Below are 23,513 nucleotides of genomic sequence, written 5' to 3'. Positions count from 1 at the left end.
CGCTGCAACTAGAGAAAGTCCACGTGCAGCCAAGACCTGACGCAGCCAAAAAAAAAAAGACTGAAGGGGAATATCATCAAAGTCCATAAAATCAAGAAGGCAGTTATAAACCTTATAACACTCCTTTCTCTCAAAGGGTAACAGATTGAATATATAAGTAGGTTCAAAATTAATTTAGATAAATTCTTACATAATAAATGCATAATAGATTATTGAGAGAACTGAAGATGGTCTGTGGTATATTATTACTTTTCTGAAGTGGAGTATAGGAAACCAAATCTTTCTTACAAATGAGAAGTAGAACTTGTCAGCACATTAAAAACACTTTGGAAACTTAGAAAAAGACCAATGCCAAGGCCCCACAGCAGAGCTATTAAAACAGAATCTCTAGAAATGGGGCTCAGCTACTGGTATTTTAAAAAAACCTCCTCAAATGCTTGTAAAGGTGCACTAGGGTTTAGAAACTGCTGGTAAGTCAGGTTCTCTAGAGCAACTTGTCTTAACTATTTCATCTTGTATATAATTTTCACTTTTGCCATCCACAATCAGAATTCCATTTTGTCATAACCTCATCTTTTTTTCCTGCTGCCTCTTTTAGCTTCTGTTCCATGGTGCCAGGTGTCTTAGAGCCTTCTTATGAAAATGCGTGTTCATGCATGGGTGGACACTCAATAAGTATTAGACAAAAATAATAACAACAATAAAAGTAACAATTATGGGCGCCACTTCTCCCCAGATTAAATCAACAGAAATGCCTGGGCCAGGACGACCTGCAGGACTACCCAACAGGTGGATAATGTCACTGTAGCATCAAGAACTGCAATGTTCTGTGCTGGCCAACTGAAGTAAAGATACCAAGCAGCAGCTACAAGGAGAAGAACGAAACCGCAAGTCTGCCGTCTGTATTAAAATTTCTGAATCCTAATGTTATCGGTATTACTTTTTTCCCGGGAAACAAAATCTCCAAATACCAAGAAGCTGCTTTGCACCGCCAAAAGCTGCATAGGGGCAGGCTGCCAACAGGACCATCCGGACACGCTGCAGTGGCATCTCCAGGCGGGTTCCTTTAAACTGCCTTCCCTTGGGCCAACTCCCCACTGCGGCGCAGCCCCACAGCCAGCACTTGCACGCGCCGCCCTACCTGCCCCCAGGCGGCTGCGGAGCTGCGCTTCTCCGCCCACGCTGCCTTCCAGCCGCAGTGCGCGGCCTTGGCCTTGAACACGCGTGCGCGCGAGCGAGGGTGGGCGGGCCGAAGTTGGAGGAGGCGGGGGCAGGCCCTTGCCGTCTGCAGTCCATTGGCTGTCTCCCCGTAGTCCCCGCCCCCAGGCGTTCGAGACGGCGGGGCGGGCCACGTCAGGCAGCCGGCGTGGGGTTGAGCTTGTGGCAGAAAGAAGGTAAGCTATGCGGGTGGCAGGCGGCAGGCTGCGGGCAGCTGCCTCCAGCACAGAGGCCGCCGGGTCGCACCCGCCGGTGGCCTGACTCAGCTTGCTGGGAGGGAGGCTGAGGCCCTGTGGGCCTGGAGCTCTGATGGGAGATGGGGCAGTGGAGCATGTGGTGAGAGGGCCGCGTCGCGGTGTGGGCGGCCAGGAAGGGGACAGGTCTTGCCGTTTGCCCTCGTCCTGTCCTGTCTGAACTCCTGAAGAACTAGGCCTTCTACGTTAGAGAGCTCTCGGATGCCTGGGTGGGGCCGGCTCTGGTGCCTACGGTGGGGCTCAGCGGGATCCAGGAAACAGGTCGGAAACAGGTCGGCGCGATCTTTGCATACCTTCCTGCAGCAGGTTGCAGTCGTCCCACTCTCCCCCGACCGATTCCCTAGTCGAAGGCAGCACAGGGGATTCCAGCCCTGTTCTGCTCGTCCTGGGGTGACTGTCTCCTCCTGATTTCCAGTGACTCACTTAGATCCTGTCCACTTTAATGCAAAGGCTTATGGGTGAACAGGGCCTGTTTTCAGACCTCCTGGTTCTCTGGCTCTGTACTCATTTGCAGGAATTCCCTGAAGAAACAGTATATATCTGTATCCCTCTCTATATATCACATACGTATATGAATGTATGTTTTGAAATGTCTGCAACAGCTATACAAAGATTTGCAGAGACTTGCCGCTGTGTTGCCCCTACTCTCCATGAATTTTAATTTCAGCCATGGCATCCTGATCCCTCAGTTTAGTTTCTGAATTTGGAGCTTCTAAAATCAGTGAAATCATGCTATCAAGTATCATGCAATCAATCATTCATCTGTTCAACACTTTTTTGATGTGTTCCTTCATGGTCAAGGTCTTATGCCATAAACTAAAATGGGCATTCCCTGTCTTTTTCTTCCAGTTTATCTGCCAGTTTTATTGTCTCGATTTGATGATTCAATTTCAGGTTCTAGATTTAGACACAGAAGCTTATGATCCTGTATCATAAGCTACAGCTCTTCTGGGACCTCATTCAATTTTCCTTACTTTCACCTCTGCTAAGCCTCAGACCATGATGGCCTTGAGGCATAATCCTGCTAAGTATCGCTAAAGACCCTAGGTCTCAGGCACCTATCCATAAAGTGAGGTGATGGGGTTAGAAATATTTAGTAATATTGAGATATTCAAGGACAGGATGGGCAGATTGCATGTTTACTGAACTGTGTTAACAGTTGAGAAGTGACCATTTAAAAAACCCTGGATATATTTTAAGATAATATGTTTTACTCTTCCTGAATCTGTCCATATTGACGTTTTGACTAGCAAGCAAGTGCATGTTTACAATTTTGATTCACATCCAATTCCTGCACTCAAAGCACTATGACTCATCTAAATTTTGAAATGTAATAATCAGGAGCTTTTTAATGTTACATTTAAAGATATGATATAAAAACATTGGATAAGAATGCAATTTTTGAAGCATTTTTACTTGCTTTAGTAGATTAGTGGTAACTAAAACCTCTGCCTTGGTTATTTGCTTACTTGGTTAATATTAGGTAGTTGTCATCACCTGGCTAATGTCTTTCAGTATCATGTCTTTGTTAACATTTATTTTATCAACCTAAAATTTACTGGATTTTAATTGATTGGTGTCTCCAGTTGAGAATTGATAACCAAAAGGTAAATAAATCATTAGTTTGAGAATAAAAATGCCCATAGAGATGTAACAATAGTTTTTCACTTGTTGATTGATTGATGGTACTTATTAAGCAATTCGTTTAGCCTTCCTGCAGGTGTTAAATTTCTAGAATAGTTTTTCTGAGACATAATATTCATAGCCTTGTGATACTTTTTGACTATTGTTCACAAACCATTAGGTGAATTAAATTAAACCCCTTTATCACTATTAGGGGTTTGGAAAATTTAAGAAAGTTGAACTTTAAAAAATTTTGCTTTTGTTAGATCTTTCTTGTTCTAGAAATGGAGCAGATTAAGATGGGAAGATGAGGAGAAATGCTAGAGCTGAGGGCAAAAATCTAAGTGGAGTCTTCTGGTTTAAAATTTGGGGAGACTCATAGGATTCAGGTGTATATGAAAATATCTGTGTGAAGGAAAAAAATTAAAATTTCGGGAGAAAAGCACAATGAAAAGTGAAATTATAACTATATTTGGAAGAAATGTAAGGAAATAGTAGTTTCAGGGTTATTTATGGGTCTATAGCAAAACCTGATCTTAATATTTCTTGATTGATGACAATGAGCTCAGTTTATCTCAAAAAAGAAACCTGGGTGATAATTTAAACTTTGATCAGGTGGGCAATAGATGTTTCTTTAGGAGATGTGAAATCTATAAGTATTATATATTTTTAAAACTACTACAGATCTAGAGGTGAGCAATATAATACAATATGATATAGTTATATAAGTATAATATAAATCTTTGATTCACAATTAGTGATAAATTGTTTGGAGGTTGTGTGTACTATTTCCACACGAAAAGAAACAAATTTGCTAAGCTAATAGGACAAGGGATGTTTGTCATTTTTCTCCCATTTCAATTATTTGAAACAGATTTTTCAAGCAATGTGGAAGATCCCATCTCTTTTCAAACAATAGATTGAACATTGTTGTTTTTATAAATTGGGTCCACCAAGTACTTCTGGCCTCATAATTTTTTAACCTGTTCCAAGCCACATTAGTAATATAATTGTAATATATAATTTTATAATATATAAAAAGTAATATATATATAAAGTAATAATATATAAAAAGTAATATAATTGCATTTATGATTTAAAAATTTTGTTAATTTATATTGGCTTTCATTCAGTTAGCCTGAGTTACTTTAGTTTTATGTATTTTGAAGACATTTCAAAAGCTATGACATTAAATACTGTAAAATTTTCCATTGTTCATTTCTTTAGGCCCAAGGAAGTTGAGAATTCAAACTGCATAGATAAGTTTGTTATTATTTATTTAAAGATTCATGATTTCACTTGGGACCAATGACACATTCCATTCAAGCTTCTAACCTGAAGATTTCAGTTCTTTCCGTTGTTTTAGAATATATCCTCTAATCTCTTTTTGGTCAGATACAGTGACTGCTCATTTGGCTGATAAGCGTGTTGAACAAATGTTATAATTGTGAATGTTGAACTGTAGTTTTGTTATGAGGTTTTCTGGCTGCCAGGGTGTATCTTTCCCTCCTCTTTTGACAACCTTTTTCTTTGGCCTTGCTGCTCTCAGAATTTACTTTGAATTTTACTCTGTTTAACAGTCATTGAACTGGTTGATTTATGCAATCAGACCTTCAGGTTTTAGCATATGCTGTTAGGACAAAACATGGAGGGAGTGGAGGAAACTTTTTATTAAAGTTGTTTTGAATTGCTGAAACATGTAAATAAATGGAATTTTTACAGGTTCATACGTGTTAAAGATATTGTATTCATTATTTATTTTTTCACTCAGTAAAGACAGAGCATCTGCTCTGGTCCCAAGTCCCTAACTTTTCTTCAGGAGTTTATAGTATTGCTTGGAAGCCACAGACAAGGCCAAAATACAATGAGATAAATATTATAATTAGATGTATGCATCGAGTATAGTGGGGAATAGAGGAAAACTGTGTGAGTGTGAGATTTTAAGACATTCAGAAGAGGCTTTCTGGAGGCATTTTCATCTGAACTGAATTTTGAGAGCAAGTAGCGATTGTTTGGTGAGGATGGTGGATAGGCATTGTAGGCACAAGAAAGAACTAAGGCCAAATGAACAGGTTACAGACAAAACACAGACTTTAATGTGTTAAGGAGAGAATAGAGAGATGAGGTTTAATAAGTAAACAAACACCAAATAATAAAAGGCCCTCTTCCCCACCATGTTAAAGGTTTTGAACATTATCCTTCAGGCTGTGGTGGTCCATGGGGAAGAGATTTTAAGTGGAGGAAAGTTAAGATCAGTTTTATGTGGCAATGTACAGAATGAATTGTAGTGGAGCAAGGCCCAATTGTGAGGGCAAGATATGATAGAACTCCAAATTATGCAGTGGGGCTCGAGGATAGGATGGATGCAAGGTATATTAAGATGGTGAAGTTGGTGCCCACTTGGATATGTGGGATGAGGAGAAGGTAGAGTCAAGGATGCCTCCTAGGTTTATGACTTCCTAAGATAGGAATCACATGAGGATTATCACATGTATGGGAGAATAAGATTGGTCTTGAACGTGCCTTTAGGTCACACAATTGGTGCTATTCAGTGGGCAGTTGGCCACATTCGTCTGGGGATGAGGAAAGGGATTCTAGGTAATGTAGAGATTAAAATGTTATTGACATATAAGTGGTAGTGAAAACAGTGTTGAGAGTGGATGTGATACCTAAGACGGAGTTTGAGGAATAAGAAAGAATAAAACAGAAGAGGAACTCTGGGAAGCACCACCATATAAGGAAGATGATCCAATGAAAAAGACTGAGAAAGACAGTGGAGCTCTAGAAGACAAGGAGGGAGAGAATTTGAGAAGGCGAGAATGGTCAGCTGTCAAATACCATCAGGAATGGAAGAAAGAGCTGACTAGAGATTTTGGGAAAGTTTACCAGTTAGGCAAGGAGCATTCATTTGTAGTGACACTAGTTCATATAATTGTGTGACTTTCTATAGCAAAATTCAGTAGAACTAGAGATTATGAATAGTTGGAATGATCCAGTATTTGGATTTTATAATGTACCTATGGTAGGAATGCAAGGGAATTCAAGGTCTTGACAAGATGGTGGTTGAAGTGATGGCATGTGAGGTTTAGACTGGATAGAGGTGATGACCAGGCCAGGAGCAGGCTGAAAGATTGAGAGAAAATAATTGGTTCAAGGGATTAGAAGTCAGAATGAAGTAAATATACACGTGTAGGTAGGTATAAGGGAGATAGCTGATAGGATAGAAGTACTCTGTAGTCTGAGTAGAATATTGGAGTTTTAGATTTTTAGAGTGCTGATGGAGTGTAGGGTTTGGCCATGGATGTAGATGGATGAAATGGAGGTTACATGAAGGTGTTCAAGAACAATGAGACTGGTGTGTTGGATGAATCACTCACCTAGACGTTGACCCCAGATGATTGTATACCCAGGGTGGAGAGAGATACTATGAGATAGACCATGGTTTCTTAGGTTTTAGACTGCCAGTGGTAGTGATCAGTATACATGAGAGATGAAGATACCTGGATATGCACCCTCAGAGGTGTGGGGTAGATGGTATGGAAATATTCTTCTGAGCCTTGGAGCTTGGAAGGATGATTAGCCTTCACTGAAGTGGCCAGCAAAGAAGAAAAGTCTAGTTTTTGTAGGCCTGAGAGGTAGGGGAAGCATCTAATGAAGAGGCTGAGCATCTAACAACAAAACTCATTGACCGTGGTATCCGAGTCCAAAAGGTTGGGACTGTTTAGTGTTTAGTGAGAAGGAAGGCAGGTTAGAAAAAAGTTAGATTTGGGTGTGAGAGTGACAGTTTTTCTGAAGCGCATGGCTGGCTTTGAAGTTAAAAATAGTAGTTTGGATTTCAAGTTTTGGTGAAGCCTCCTGTTATCAACTTTATCCATCAAATAATTACAGTTTCAGTAGTAGGATAGCAGGTATAGGACTAGTTCCAAATTTAAAAATAACATATATCTCCAATGAATATTTATGTTACGAGAAAGGAGAGGGTTTTTGCTTTTTGCACCTCTTTTTGACCTTTGGACTTCCAAAATATTTTGGCAAATACAGTTGACCCTTGAACAACATGGGTTTGAACTGAGAGGATCCACTTATACTTGGATTTTTTTCAATAAATATGTGCTACAGTACTACACGATCCATGGTTGGTTGGATCCATGCATGTGGAACCGTGGGTAGGGAGGGCCGACCGTAAAGCCATGTGTGAGTTTTCCACTCCAGGGAGGGTCAGCGCCCCTCAGCGCCACATTGTTCAAGAGTCAGCTGTACTTCTCATCACATGTGACAACTCCCATCTATTAGGATGCCTGGAAGGTTATGTTGAGCATTTTTAGGTTGGTTCTGGTCTCGGAGGTGTGAAAAATGCTTTGATAACTGATGACAGTTGCCATGGATGTGGGAGGTGGGTGTACCTGATTTCCCTCTGATTTCTCTCCATTATTTTAGGACTGAGATTCTTGTGGAATAGTCTCTGTGTTTCTAAGTCTCTCTTCCTCGCTCATGCACGAAGATTCCTTTCACCTACTCCAGGATTTGGCTCCAGTGTCTCTCCTGCAAGATCACATTTTCCCTCATTACTGGATTATTCCCTTCAGTATCTAAACATGCTGTTATTTCTCCTACCTTAAAATAATTACTCTTCCTTGACTCCATTTCCTCCTTATGCCACCACACAACTTCCCTTTATGGCAAAACTTATGTGTCCAATTACTTCCTCCCATTTGTTATTAAACTCACTTTCATCAGACTTTCTCCCTTCCTACTCTAAAAAAAATTGCTTTCCTCAAAGTCACTAATGACTTTCATTTTGCTAAGTCCAAAGATCTGTTTTTAATCCTCATCTTTTGCTTGACAGATCATTTTCCCAACTTTATTGACATTTGATTGACACATAACTTTGTGTAAGTTTAAGGTACAGCATGTTGATTTGATACATTTAGAAGTTGCAAAATGATTTCCACAACCCCACTACAAAAAACTCAATTTCGTTTCGTTTTATGGCTGAGTAATATTCCATTGTATATATGTGCCACATCTTCTTCATCCATTCATCTGTCGATGGACACTTAGGTTGCTTCCATGTCCTGGCTATTGTATTTTTTTTTGTTTTGTTTTTTTGTTTGTTTGTTTTTTGCGATACGTGGGCCTCTCACTGTTGTGGCCTCTCCCATTGCGGAGCACAGGCTCCGGATGCGCAGGCTCAGCGGCCATGGCTCACGGGCCCAGCCGCTCCACGGCATGTGGGATCTTCCCAGACCCAGGGCACGAACCCGTGTCCCCTGCATCGGCAGGCAGACTCTCAACCACTGCGCCACCAGGGAAGCCCCTGGCTATTGTAAATAGTGCTGCAGTAAACATTGCGGTACATGACTCCTTTTGAATTATGGTTTTCTCAGGATACATGCCCAGTAGTGGGATTGCTGGGTCGTATGGTACTTCTGTTTTTAGTTTTTTAAGGAACCTCCATACTGTTCTCCATAGTGGCTGTATCAATTTACATTCCCACCAACAGTGCAGGAGGGTTCCCTTTTCACCACACCCTTTCCAGCATTTATTGTTTGTAGATTTTTTGATGATGGCCATTCTGACCGGTGTGAGGTGATACCTCATTGTAGTTTTGATTTGCATTTCTCTAATAATTAGTGATGTTGAACATCTTTTCATGTGCCTCTTGGCCATCTGTATGTCTTCTTTGGTGAAATGTCTATTTAGGTCTTCCGCCAATTTTTTAATTGGGTTGTTTCTTTTTTTGATATTGAGCTCCATGAGCTGTGTGTATATTTTGGAGATTAATCGTTTGTCCTTTGTTTCATTTGCAAATATTTTCTCCCATTCTGAGGGTTGTCTTTTCGTCTTGTTTATGGTTTCCTTTGATGTACAAAAGCTTTAATTTTAATTAGGTCCCATTTGTTTATTTTTGATTTTATTTTTATTACTCTAGGAGGTGGATCAAAAAAGATCTTGCTGTGGTTTATGTCAAAGAGTGTTTTTCCTATGTTTTCCTCTAAGAGTTTTATAGTGTCTGGTCTTACATTTATATGTTTAATCCATTTGGAGTTTATTTTTGTGTATGGTGTTAGGTAGTGTTCTAATTTCATCCTTTTACATGTAGCTGTCCAGTTTTCTGGCACCACTTATTGAAGAGGCTGTCTTTTCTCCACTGTATGTTCTTGCCTCCTTTGTCATAAATTAGGTGACCATATGTGTGTGGGTTTATCTCTGGGCTTTCTATCCTGTACCATTGATCTATATTTCTGTTTTTGTGCCAGTACCATACTGTGTTGATTACTGTAGCTTTGAAGTATAGTTTGAAGTCAGGGAGCCTGATTCCTCCAGCTCCGTTCTTTCTCAAGATTGCTTTGGCTATTCAAGGTCTTTTAAAAAAATTATTTATTTATTGAATTTTTTATTTTGGCTGCACTGGGTCTTAATTGTAGCACATGGGATCTTCACTGCAGCACATGGGATCTTTAGCTGTGGCATGGAGGCTCTTAGTTGCGGATGTGGACTCTTAGTTGCAGCATGCATGTGAGATCTAGTTCCCCAACGAGGGATCACACCTGTGCCCCCTGCAGTGGAAGCACAGAGTCTTAACCACTGGACTGCCAGGGAAGTCCCCAGTTTGAATTTTTTTAGGCAAGAATATTCTTGGAGGGTTCTGTGTATGTTTTCTTATTCCTTCACATCATAAGGACACAGTGTCTGGTTTCTCACTTTTAATGATGCTAAGATGAATCAGTGGGTTCAGGTGGTATCATTCAGAGCCCTCTAATATAAAGTTCCCATCATTCTTTAACTTAATTGTTTTAGCAACAATTGAGTCACTCACAAATCAATTAGATATTAACAAAGTGACCTCATATTTTTAAAGGTTTTTTTTTTTTTAAGAAATGAATACATTTTCATTTTCTTCACATTTCTCTTTACAGTATCAATTCACAACCAATTTTTCCCATCCCCCCTCCCTGAATCCTAAATTTGCTCACAGTCACAGTGCCTTCAGAATGTATTGAACATATAAAGCTTGGAAGGAGTTATGAAATGGAATGAACAATGAAGGCTGAGTGAATAGGGAAGTAAGGATTATCTACCCACCTACATACTGATTTGCCTGTCTCCCCTCCCTCCTTTATATCTCCCTCTTTTTACTTCGTGAGATTTTCCGCTCCGTAGGATAGTTAGGGTTTAGCAGGCCACCGAGGCCTTATGGGGATTAGGAAGTGGGGCATGTGCTGACAGCAGCATTGGTATTGGGTGTGAATTGAATGCAAATCCAGGCTAGAGCTAAGCATACAAAATTTAACATTTGTTTTGTTATAGTGAAGATTGGCTTCAAATAAAATTGAGAAGAAGATGAAGCTTGTACTCTCTGCACTTAGCGCCCTTTTGTCATGTAGCCTTTCCTTCCTGACATAGACAAAAGTAAATTGCACCTCATGGATTTAGGAGACTTGCACATTGTTGCACTGTTTCAAAAACAAGACTCCTTTAGTCTTCTGCATGTCAGTATGTGACTGCATCTTTCTTCCACTTGTCTGAACTGAAAACCTTGGGGTCATCCTTCACTCTTCTTACATTCCACATCCAGTCCATTAGCAAATTCTGTCAAAATATGTGTAAACTCTGACCTCTTCCCATCTCTACTGCTCTTCTCTTTGTCCAAGGCAATATGGTTTCTTTTCTGGATTATTGCCATAATCCCCTAACTGGTCTCCTTCTTCCCATCCTTGCCCACTTATGGCCTGTTCTCCAGAGAAGCTAGAATGAACTTTTTAAAATGACTGTCAAGTATGCCATGCCCTTGTCCCAAAGCATCTAGGACTACCTGTGCCACTCAGGAACATCCAGAGCCCACAGCGTCTACAGGGGCTTCTGTCATCTGGGCCCCTGCTTCACCCTGTCATCTTACTGCCCAGCTTGCGCACTTGCACCAACCATACTGGTGTCCTTGGTCTTCCCTGAATTTGCCACATGTGCTTTTACTTCAGGGTTGTTGCCCTTAGTGTTCCTTCTGTCTGGAATGCTCAGTATTTCCTCCCAGTCTGTGTCCAAATGTCACTATATCAGAAAGACTTTTCTTTATTCTTTGACAGATGCTGAAACATGTAAAGACCGCCCGAAAATTTATCTATCGATGACAACAGTTTTGTTGTATATGCATTTTTGGAATGCGTATATGTTTATGTTGCATATATGCATATATGTTGTATATGCATTTTTGGAAAGTTAAAGGATAAATTAAACTCTTTGTATTGTAATTTAAGCAATTAAAAATAAGTATCCTTTATAAAGTTCCGTCATGCTAGATGAATAAATTTTACAGATCTGCTCTACAACGTAGTGCCAATTGTTAACAGTACGGTATTGTGCACGCCAAAAAACGAAAACAAAAGGACGCAAGGGAACTTTGGAAGGTGTTGCATATGTCTGTTATGTTGATTGTGATGATGGTATCACGGGTGTTTGCACATGTCTAAACTCATCAAATTGCACACATTAAATCGGTGCATTTCTTTGTACATCAATTATACTTCAATAAATCTGTTAAAAAATACCTCTGTCGACTGAGGCCAACATCCTTGATTAAAATGAGATTGGAGGAAGTTGAACACACTGGAGGAACACTTAATTTTTTTCAGGGACAGATGGACTAATCTTCTGGCAAACAATTTAGAATCAAAGGTAATTCTGTTAGCTTAGTTGTTTGGAACTCTGCAGGACCATTATAGCATCTAATAACTCAAAGGTGTGACTTTCTCATTAAATAGCTCTTAATAAGCAGTGTAATTGGATCAAGTGAGGCTTTTTATCTTGGTGTGTGCTGTGGTGAAACTGCCTCTTTAGACAGTGATAAAAGACCATGGTTTCAAGTGAATAAATAAGATCACAATTTTTTTTTTATTGAGACTAAAAAATTGAACTTACATTTTTATTTGAAGAGAATTAATAATTTCTATTTAATGTAAGAAAGTAATGTATGCGCATTGTAGGGGGGCACATTAAATGTAGCAAATATAAGGAGGAGAGGAATAGTATGTAATCAGTCATCAACTTATTAACCAGAAATAACTTAACATTTTTGCATATTCACTTTTTTCCTTGATCTTGTGTCTTTATATCTATAATTTAAACTTGGTTGTGTTCACCATTGTGTATAAATATTTCTTACAATTTTTTTACTCTGTCATGAGCATTTCTTTATATTATTAAAACTCTTTGTAAATGTTTTTCACATTACTAATCAAAATTTTACCTGCATATTACTTAGCTTACCTTTTAGATCAGTCAGTGAATAACTTTGCACAAAAGAAGCTTGCTTTTAAGCCTTTTATATTCTTACACTTTTGAAATGGGAGGTGAATAGAACTTGAAGCATGTATGCCACACTTTGGGATATAGCCAAGAAGTGCCAAACACTAAGGTCAAATGATCAGTAAGTACCCTGACTGCCCACTCCCACAGAGTGGGTTAGTTTTGGACCTACACCAGACTTTCAGCTTTATTGTGCTAAGTTCTCTATGGAATTGAGTATGGTGGGTTGGGGCTTGGGGAGATGCTTGTGGTCCTGGGAACCATGCTGATTCTGCCTTACATCTGAGGCTTTGCTCCAGAGCTGATCTGGCCTTTGAGGACCTTTGTATCAGTTTGGAGGTAAGACAGATTGGGAGCAATTTCATAAAGAGAGTTTGAATTTGGACTGAGAGGCAAAAGTAGTTTTTGAGACTGAAATGAAGCTCTGAGCACTGGCTTCATTGTGAGTTGCTGGCTCACTGCTGTTCATCTAGTCAGTCATTTACTTCCAGCATAGTGTTGAAAAGTTCCATTGAACCCTGTACATGTGAAAATTGTATGTATTGGTTTTAAAATTTGTGCAATTAAAAATAATTGTCACGAACAGCTAGGTGTTCCTCCTCCTCCCCTTCCCATTCCTCCTCTTCTTCTTCTGCCAACTGGATATTAGCATTTCATTGCAGGATCCTTTTCTTGAACATACAGCTTGGTGTCTCTGTACTAATGTGAAAGGATTTACTAATGATCGTCTGCCCAGTATAGTTGTGAAGGTTAACTAATATCTGATTATTAAGAACCCTACAAGTAAAAACAGGCGTGAATACTGCTAGCTGTGTAACGGAAAATTAGTAAATGTTACTTCATTGGGTAATTATGTGTTTAAAATGCCTTTACCCTAGTGGGAAATACACAGAGGTAATACTGTGGGCTTTTAAAGGGTTGTAATACATAGCAGATTAAGGGTATAGCTATGATAAATAATAGCTGTCAGCTGAAGCATTCATGTAACACTTATGATGTATTCAAGTAACAAAGACCCATTTTCCATCTCTATTAGATTCAGCTGGAAACAGTGATGAACCAGTCTTGTGTTTACATGGGTTCTTTGACCTTTTATTTTATTTTTGTAAGAAAATGTACCAAAATGAGTAACAGTGTGATAAAATCTCACCAATTTGGATTCTGCTGATTTGGGATTTGGGCTTGGCTGAAGTTCATCTCTATGCTACCTATACAGAAGTTATTTGCTTAGTTTTAAAAAAGCCGGGAAAAAGGAGTCGGTCTAAAAAGAGCTAATTATTTTCAAACCCTAAATGTGTTGATAACTGAATCTGGTTACTGTTTTAATTTGAAAATAGAGTCATTTACAAATTTATTTATTTATTTTTGACGTCTGGTTCTTATTAATTTATTTTGGTCTGTTTCACAAATCTTAATTAGTGAGAGAGATTTGGATATAGATTCTTCTCTATTTCTCACTTTCTGTTTTGGAAAGTTGATCTGAAAACAAAATAAACAGTAGAATTATGATTCTAACATTTTTTTGAGTCTACTGTGTATTAGGTACTGTGCTAAACACAGTAACTCAAAAAACATTAATTAACTGCTTATTACATGCCAGGCCCGGCAGGAGGTGAACAAGGCTCAGCTGTTTCCCCCAAGAAACTCGAAAGTGCAGGAGAATAATGCAGCAGGCTTGGTCAGTGAGGAATCCTTCTTGCTTGAGATACTCCTTCAGTAGTGTGCTGTTGCTACACAGATAGAGGTAGCCCCTTCAGAATGAGATGAGAAGATCTACATCTTGAGGATTGGTGACAGTCCTCTCAGAGCTGGAAGGGGCATTAGAAGTTGAGCCTAACTCTGCAGTATGGCCCCTGTACACCATATCCTCATATTCTCATTGCATGGAGTGTGATACCAAGTCGTAGTTCAAGCTCTGTATTCTGAGGCAGCTGCAGGAACTGAGAACGTTCAGTGGCTTCCTCTTGATCTTCCTGGTTCTGAACATTTCTTCCCGAACATTCCATTGTTATTTCAAACTCCTGCATGTTTTTAGAAGTAAAAGCATCCCCTGTCTCATTGAGATGTGTCTTGAACTGTCACATGGTTGGGGCTACACGCCAGCCAAGCGTTCATTTGGCAGCCGTGTAGCCATCTGTGCCTGTGCGGTAGTGTTTGAGCAATTATTTGGGCAATGATTGCTTTCATCCATTTCAATGAATATTTACTGATTTAAAAAAATGGAAAATTAAATACGAAAGCCTTGATATCAATGGCAAGGAGCATGGACTTACTACAGATTGATACCAGTCGCCATGATGAAAGTGGCCAATCTTTATCCTTTGTTAGGTACTCATTGGACTTAAAGTGAATGATCAACAACGAAATACAAGTATAAAATCTCAAAACATATATAGGGGAGGGGGAGGGGTGAGCTGTGACGGGGTGAGAGAGTGGCATGGACATGTATACACTACCAAACGTAAAATAGCTAGCTAGTGGGAAGCAGCCGCATAGCACAGGGAGATCAGCTCGGTGCTTTGTGACCACCTAGAGGGGTGGGATAGGGAGGGTGGGAGAGAGATGCAAGAGGGAGGAGATATGGGGATATATGTCTATATATAGCTGATTCACTTTGTTATAAAGCAGAAACTAACACACCATTGTAAATCAATTATACTTCAATAAAGATGTAAAAAAATAAACAAAAAACCCCAAACATATACAGATGTGGGAGAAGTGTTGCTGGTGATGGTGCCACAGGACGAGGGTTAAGTTTGGATTGATAATTTTTGTGTTTTGTGCTCGGCATGGAGCAGCCCTTTAATATGTAACTTTCATGCATCAGACTTGATTACATGTTTTTAGGATTGCAATATATGCAGAGGTGCAGAGCTGTTTGCGGATGCTGATGAGCTGCTTTGGGAACTTGATCTAACACTGTATATCCAAACCTAGGTTTTTGTTTTGGTTTTTAAAGATTTGCTTGATTCCCTGGGATGCAGCAAGATGTAATAGAAAAAAACAATGTGTTGGATTTAGACCAAGAATCATAATACCTAACATCTAAAAAGTGTTTATGTGCCTGGTTCTGAGTGAATTGCTTTAATGGATTATTTTAATTTTTCAGGAACTCTGTGTCAACTATACTTTATAGAGGAGTGGTTAAGCATGTGAACTTTCTTTTTTTTTTTTTTTTTTTTTTTTTTTTTGGTACGCAGGCCTCTCACTGTTGTGGCCTCTCCCGTTGGGGAGCACAGGCTCCGGACCCGCAGGCTCAGCGGCCATGGCTCACGGGCCCAGCCTCTCCGCGGCACGTGGGATCTTCCCGGACCCGAGTCCCCTGCATCTCCAGGCGGACTCTCAACCAGTGCGCCACCAGGGAAGCCCATGCATGTGAACTTTGACTCACATTCATAGGGTGCACAGTTCATATCCATGCTCTGCTTCTTACATAATTAGGCAGTTAATTTTGACCTCTCTTTGCCTCACATGGTTTTTCATATGAAAATGAGGATAATAATAGTTCTCACGTCATGGGGTTTTGAATATTGGGTGAGAGAACACATGTAAAGAGCTTCAACTATGCCTGCCTGGCACATGGTAAAATTCTCAATAAATCCTGGCTGCTAATACCACTGTATAACCTCAGGCAAGTTACTTCCTCTCTGAGCTCTTATTTTCTCATACTGGAAATGGCGTTAATAATACCTACCTCAGAGTTATTGTGAAGATCCAATGGGATTAGTTACTTATAGTGTTTTGTGGATGTGTGGCACATAGGAGCTGTTTCATCCAACATGGTGTTCTGAATCTCATGTTGTGCTTTGTGTTCATTCAGTGAATCTTTACTGAGCGGGTACTTGTTATATGCTGGGGTATAGTGGTCAGAAAGAGAGTCCAGGCCCTTGCCCTCAGGAGTTTGCATTTCACTGGGAGGTGGAGAGAGAGGCAGCAGAAATACTATATGATGATCGTTTGAGATTGCGACCAAAGCTATGAGAAGGATACAGTAGTGGGTCACTGGGGGTAGGGAGTGGGGAAGCACTTGGGGCTGAGGGGTAGGGGAGGCTCAAGGGAAGATGTGAACAGTGAGAGGAGTCAGCTGTTTAAACAGCAAGGGCACAAACACTTGAGGCTGAGGGGCCTAAGAGTTCCAGACCTGCACATCGAAAGAACTTGGGAGGCTTACGGAGCAAACTGGAGGTCATTGTGGCTAAAGTTCCTTGACTGAGGGACAGGTGTGAGACCAAATCATGTAGGACCTTTTGGCCTTGGTTTGGAGTTTGAATTTTATTACAAAGTGCAGTGGGATGCTGTTGAAAGGTTTTCAGCAGGTGAGTTAGAAGTCAACTATATATTTTGAATGGGAATTTCATGCATTTCCTAACCGTGGGCGCTGGTGTCTTATTTCTCTAGCTGGTGACTTACATACAGGATCCCATCTTAGTCTTTGATTACAGATGCTCTACTTATCCCTAAAACTTAAATTCTTTTCCATCATTCGCTTCCCTTGACTGTCCTACATGGTATCAAGGGAGGGAGGAAACACATTTTTAGAGTACATACCTACTGTGTCAAGATCCTCTTGGCTTTCAGGCTTACTTCATGTTGTTATTTATGCCACCTTGTGAGGCAAGTGGCCCCAGATTTAACCAGTGAGGAAACAGGCTCCAGATAGTAAGTGATTAACCTAAATTTTAACGCCTAGTGGTGGAGTCAGGTTTTGCAACCAGTCTGTTTTTCCTACTCCCTGACCCTCCAGCCCCATGCATTTTTCTCTCTGTGTCAGGTTGCTCTGTCATCATGGTGATAGGGGTGTGTAAGACTAAGCATAATCAAATTAAAGACGTTTTCTCATCTTCACTATGGATAGTTGTAGGGTTTGCAAAAGAATATATGACATTGCTTCACAGTGCCCTATTCATCTTATTCATTTGATCATTTTTAGAGTGGTTCTTCTAACAGTGTGGTGATGATGTTATTTTTGTGATTGTGTCCATTCAGGCCTGGAATCTAGAGATATTCTCCACCTTGGGCCACACTGAGTTAGTTAACAGCAGGGAAATTTACTATCTTCCTATAAAATTCCTTGGCCCATCTGATCTTCAGCTTTCATCAGTACTAAGAGTGTAAGTTAAAATAATTCTATTCCATTCGATATGATTTTAATAATTTAGTTTTCATGAAAAATAAGAAATGAGTTTGGCCAGTTTGCAGCAATCAAAAAAAATGTTGCCATTTAACTTGTCATCAGTCTACCTAATTCTTTTCGAGAGTGAGCATTTTTATTTTGGTATAAAATTTCCCAGGAGTCTAAAGTAGGAAAATAATAATGGTTATATTTCTCCTTGAAAATGAAGGAAGATTTTTAAATGGTCTAAAGTTAATTGAATCTATCTAGTTAAATTACATTGACCCCTTTTCAATATTACTCTTTCCATAAAGCATTGGTAAAATGGCTAACAAAGTAGTCTTAACATTTCTAAAATTTTTCTAGTTTGTTGCTCACTTAATGACATCTGTTAATGATGGATTTCTATGCTTATAGTGATTTGGGTTTTAGAAAGTCATATCCTCTATTTCTAAAGAATATGTAAGTATTTGAATAAAGATTTTCATAATTTTGGTAACTTTATTCAAATTACAAAATCACATATTCTTGTGAAAAAATTATAAACTAGGAACAAGCAAAATTAAAATTCACCCATAATTTATGTTTTCCAGGCTTTTCTATGTACATATATACCCAGACTACCTGGATTTGAATTTCAGTTTATTGTATGACCTTGGGAAAGTTATCTGTCTTTTCTGTGCCTCAGTTTCTTCTTCTGTAAAATGAGTGCCTATTTCATAGGGTATTGTGAGGATTAAATGTTAATAAATGTGAAGTGCTGAGACTATTGCCTGGCCCCTAGGTGAGAATCACACATGTGGGTTTTTTTTTTTTAACTTTATAATGGAAAATTTCAAACATATATAAACATAGAATAGTATTATGAACTCCAATGTACCCATCTATTATCAACATTTAGACGTTCTTGCTTTACTTATCATTTCCTCTTTTTTTTTTTTTTCCCCTGGAGGGACACTGGTATACTTCAGTTTGTGCCATATTAATATTTGCTAAGAAGTAAATTATTTTAGAGAACGAGTGCGCAAAATTTGAGTCATTTTTTAGGGGAAGAAATACAAATCAAATACCTATAAAACACATTCTGTGGTGTTTTACTAAATTTTAGTTAACTGAATGGCATTAAAAGTAATATGAATACGGAGATTTTAGCTATTCAGATTAGACATTTATTGGTCAGTAAGGTCTTCAAATGATTGGGCATCAGTTTTATTATAAATATACAGTAAAGATTATTTTGTATCAACATAAAATACTTATTTAAAAATGTACTGAGCAATTTGAGAAATTATTCTTTTGGTGGAGCAAAAATATTTAAAAATTATAACATTAGAAAAAATAATCTCATAAAGGAGCTAATTAGAGGACTTCTTTGAAGACTTAGATTGGATACTGTAAAAATTCTAGAGATAAATCAGTCTTTAGATTTTAAAAATCACTATTTTTCATCTGCATTCCCTTGTATATTTAACATATAAATACATACACATAAAAGACACTTTAGAAAAGATAATCCAAGAATAATTGAAGAAAATTTTGTAACAAATCAGACATTATTGAAGTTGGTGGTTTTGTTTCTTACTTTCATGCTTGGTTCTCCTGGACAGTAATAAGCTCGAACTTGGTATTTCCTGCCTTTGATCTTATTTTAGACTCCCATTTCAAAATCTATGAGTAACTAACATGTGATGTAACTGAGAAGAAACTAAATTGTAAAGGCAAGAATATGATAGCAATTTGATGTATTTTAGTAAATTGCAACCAGTGAGATAATCAGAACTTACAGTCACCTAAATTTGCTCAGCACTTGAATTACAGATCTTAAAATTCCTGGGACATGATGCAGGAATGTGGAGTGTGCTGGTTATGCCTCATGTTACTGATAGGCCAGGGAAACACTGGATTGGGAGTCAAGAAACCTCCCTTGTCATGTGAATTGCTAGGGTGAGTACCTTTTTGTTGAGTTGCTGAGTACCTTTACATTAAAAAAAGTACCTAGTTGTTGAGTACCTTTTTGTTGAGTTAACCCCTCTGACATTGTTTCTCCAGTGACAAAAGTACAGAAGGGAGATGCTCTCAGGTCCAATATATTATTAAGGAAGTACTAGCTGCTGCAACAAACAGACCTCAAAATGCAATGGTTCAAACAAAGTAGGTTTTTTTTTTGGAGTTTCAGGTTTGCAATTCTGCTCTAAGCTATCATTTAGGGCTCCTTCCATCTTGTTTCTCCAGCCGTGTCCTAGAGGCATTGTCTTCATGCACATGATTGAATCTGAGTTGTTGCCAAGACCTGGTTTCTGTTGGGAATAGAGTGGAGGAAGCAGGTTGTAGCCTGGAATTGGCACATCGTGTCTGCTCAGATTCCACTGGGGAGAACTTGATCACATACACAGTCTCTGTGGCCATACTTGAGGCTACTAAATGTAATACAGCTGGTCAGGCTACAGTTTTATTAATATAGAAGAAAAGCACAGATAGTGAAGGATAGGTAGCAGCCTCTGCCACGTCTATGCCGTTCCTGCTTTCTCTGATTGACCAAGTGGTTCTGTCATACCAGTAGGTTGACCTCTACCTCGTCTTGATTTTGAAATTAGTGGCGAAAATACAAGTATTTCCTACTCTCAGCTTAATTTAATGATGACTTAGTGAATATAATGATTAAAAATCACTATTTTCTTACACTCACTCTTTAGTATTAAAAACTTTCCATTGCAATTTTCCCATGACATTTCCATTTTTATGAATCATGTCGTTAGGAGGACTCCAATTGTCCTGTTAATTTGAGAGCGCAGGAGCCAGTTGGATTTTGAAGCTTTTGAAGCAAGAGCTGAGGTTAAGCTTGAGTTTCTAGCAGGTTTTGGGATATAATAAAGGGTGATGAAACAGATTCCAGCTGCCAAATACTAGAGAGGCTGTGGGACTCTTAGGGACTGAGAAGAGGTAGGTCAGAAGCTAAGTAGGTAGGAGAACAAGGAAGATATAAATATTGGGTGATTGAAAAGTCTTTTTCTTTTTTTCTTTAAGGGGCAGAGTGAAGCAACTAGAAGAGTCTGGAATATACCCCTGAGCCACAGTCTTGATAAACTTATAAGATCAGGTCAAATTTATTGATGGTGCATATCAGCTTTTCTATAAGCCATTAAAAAAAGTAATAAATAGTCAAAATATGTGTTAAAAATCCTCAGTCTGATGGTTCCATAGCTTAACTTGTGGGTGGAAGAAGCTAAGTAAATGCATAACTGATAATTGGAAGAGTTGATAAAGTGTTAGAAAGAAAAAAAGTCCTAGTTGTGTCTCTGAAACAGGGTCCTTTTAATGTGAGGGAAGTTTACTTTTTATCAGTCTGATGATGACTTTGCTTTTGTAGACTAGCTTCCAGAATGTACTCTTTGTAGCCCTGACTTCCACCTACATTGCTGCCCTGAGTCCTTCCTATATAGAAATTTGGTAGTCATGAGTGCTCAAAGTCAAGTCTTTCTCTGTGACCATTGGACACCGGCCCCCGCAAACTACCCTGCATAATCCCTCTGCTAGATTTCCATAGCACTTGTGAATATAATTACAGTTGACCCTAGAACAACATAGGCTTGAACTGCACGAGTCCACTTATACATGGATTTTTTTCAATAAATACTTTATTACAATACTACACGATCAGTGGTAGGTTGAATCAGTGGATGAGAAACCATGGCAGTGGAAGGCTGATCATAACGTTGTGTGCAGATTTTCAATTGTGCGGGGGTCGGCGTTAGATAGATTTTTAACCCCTGTGTTGTTTGAGGGTCTACTATAGAGAGATTCTTCTCTTGTTTTTCAGATTGTATCCTTCATTTGAAGTTTGACACTAAATACTTTTGTGTGATCTATGGCTGTATATTTTTGTATCCTAGGGAAACTATTGAGAAAATTGAAAACCTAAGGTGCTTTATCTATCTGCTGCTCCTTTATTGCTTCTAGAGTGCAATTGATTTATTTTTGGGGAAGTGTTCTTGTGTGGCTGAAACACCTTGGCAGATAAGATGATAATTGCTTAAGTTAAACAAATACTTTGATTCACTTGGAACTTAAAGACCTCATTGAAAATTCTCTTTCTGATTTAGATTCAGACAGACAAAAAAGGCAGTATGACAGGTTGGAGATAAATCTTTTAAAATCAAATACTCTTTTTTTGTAACGTGGTTTATGGAGCATATTGTGACTAAGAATGTCAGGGTAAGAAGTAATATATAAATTGTTTTCTTAAATGTATAAAATGCCCAAGGGACGTTGAGATTAAAAATAGAGTAGGACACATGCTACACTGCCAATGCTAAAGCAAAATATATACTCTTTTTGAAATTCCCTAAGAGAATATGATGTTTTGATACCTTGAAAGGTGAAGTGGTTGTGATTAACCTTGAAATATGTCTCCAGCAGGTGAAAGACACCTGCAGTTGGTAGCGCAAGGATAGCAAATCAAGGATGATATCAAATCATATTGCAGCTGTGGTAGTGGTTTTGAGAATGCCTAAGGAAAGATAGTTACTATAGATTTTAAAAACTTACTTATTCTCTAAAGTGTTGTACCGAAATTAGGACTGTCTTTTGTAAGCTTAGGTATTTGTCATCTATACTTAGACAATTTTGGTAAAAACAGTGCTCTTTTACTCCATTGGCCCACCTCCTGGAGACAAAGTCCTCTTTCCGGAGGGCTCAGCTTCTTCACTGCCATAATAAGCTATTAGCCTAACCAGCTGTTTGTCTGGTCCCCAGAGCATTTTGGAATTCCATCGTTCAGGCCTGAATCAGAGTATAACCCCACATTTCTTCTATTTAACTCTCCCACTCTTGACATTTGCATAAGTATATTCTGTGGTAAGTTGATAACCCTCTGCTTCTCTGGATACTCTAAAGTCGACTTTCTATTGAGTTAAGTTAGATCATCAGGAAACTCTGTACTTGGACCCCATTAGCTGAGAGGGTTTTTTTCTGAATTACATGTTATGTTTTAACCATGGCTTTCTCCAGTGTTTGTTGAAAAAAGAAGTAACATAAAATTCCGTTTTGCTTGTTATTGAGATTATTGTTTATTATATCACTCTGTATCCCATATAGAAAGCCTAATGTGAGAAATTTCCTTCAGAGTTTAGGGGCATGAAAAAGTTTGTTTTCTATGATAAAGAGAACTTTTTCATCTTTTAGATAATAAGACATGTATAATTTATCTTATTTATGTATTTACCTGTGCTTGGATGCACAGGGGCAATTTGAATGTCAACTGTAGTAATTTTTGTCAACAAATTTTAGAAATTAATTAAATAGTCATTATGTAAACCAGGAGTCAGTAAACTACAGCCCACCTGCCTCCTGTTTTTGTAAATAATGTTTTATTGGAGCACAGCCCTGGTCATTTGTTTATGTATTGTCTGTGGCTGCTTTCCTGCTACAGTGGCAAATCTGAGTAGTTGCTATCTGACCCTTTACAGAAAAATATGAACAATCCTAATGTAAATAGTCACATGGTAGTATGGGTCAGACCAAATGCAATAGCACTGAAGAAATATAAAGCAAGGCGATTGCTCTAAGATGTGGCTGCTTGGGAAAGGCTTAACAGAGAAGATACGCTATGAAGTGAATTTTATCTTTAAATAGTAGGAACAGACAGAGGAGGACATTTTATATAGGAGACAACAGCATAAATAAAATCCCTTAGGAATGAGCAGATTTTTGAGCACATGGGACTATTCTGAAAATGGTTTTAACCAGATTGGAATTAGACAACAGTGAAAATGAAGTCGAATGTGTGAGACTGCTGTTGGAGACTTAAAACCTGGGAATCAGAATTTGCATTTAATCTGACAGGCTATTGAAAACCCACTATGAATTCTTTACAGGGAAATGATATGATGGAAATAGCATTTTAGGACAGTTAATCTGACAGCAGCGTATGGGATGAACTCAAGCATGGAGAACCCCAAGATTAAGCAGTTACTGAAGGAAGCCTAGCATGAGGAACGAAGATG

At 38.8% G+C, this 23,513-nt stretch overlaps 1 protein-coding gene across 2 annotated transcripts in view; it reads left to right on the top strand.

Annotated features, from left to right (window-relative positions):
• The first annotated feature begins 1,338 nt into the window (after positions 1 to 1,338).
• The window catches only part of FOCAD (focadhesin), a 313,712-nt gene continuing 291,537 nt past the window's right edge, over positions 1,339 to 23,513 (top strand). Inside the window, exon 1 of one of the 2 annotated variants that reach the window (XM_019934890.3) lies at positions 1,339 to 1,394. The gene's annotated coding sequence lies outside the window, so the exon portion shown is untranslated. Of the gene's footprint in view, positions 1,395 to 1,448; positions 1,555 to 23,513 lie in introns of those variants that run through there. The other variant, XM_019934889.3, reaches the window with a different exon arrangement.

This window comes from Tursiops truncatus, chromosome 6 (genome assembly GCF_011762595.2).
Source record: "Tursiops truncatus isolate mTurTru1 chromosome 6, mTurTru1.mat.Y, whole genome shotgun sequence".
NCBI classification, from domain to species: domain Eukaryota; kingdom Metazoa; phylum Chordata; class Mammalia; order Artiodactyla; family Delphinidae; genus Tursiops; species Tursiops truncatus.
This window is presented reverse-complemented; position numbering and strand designations above follow the sequence as displayed.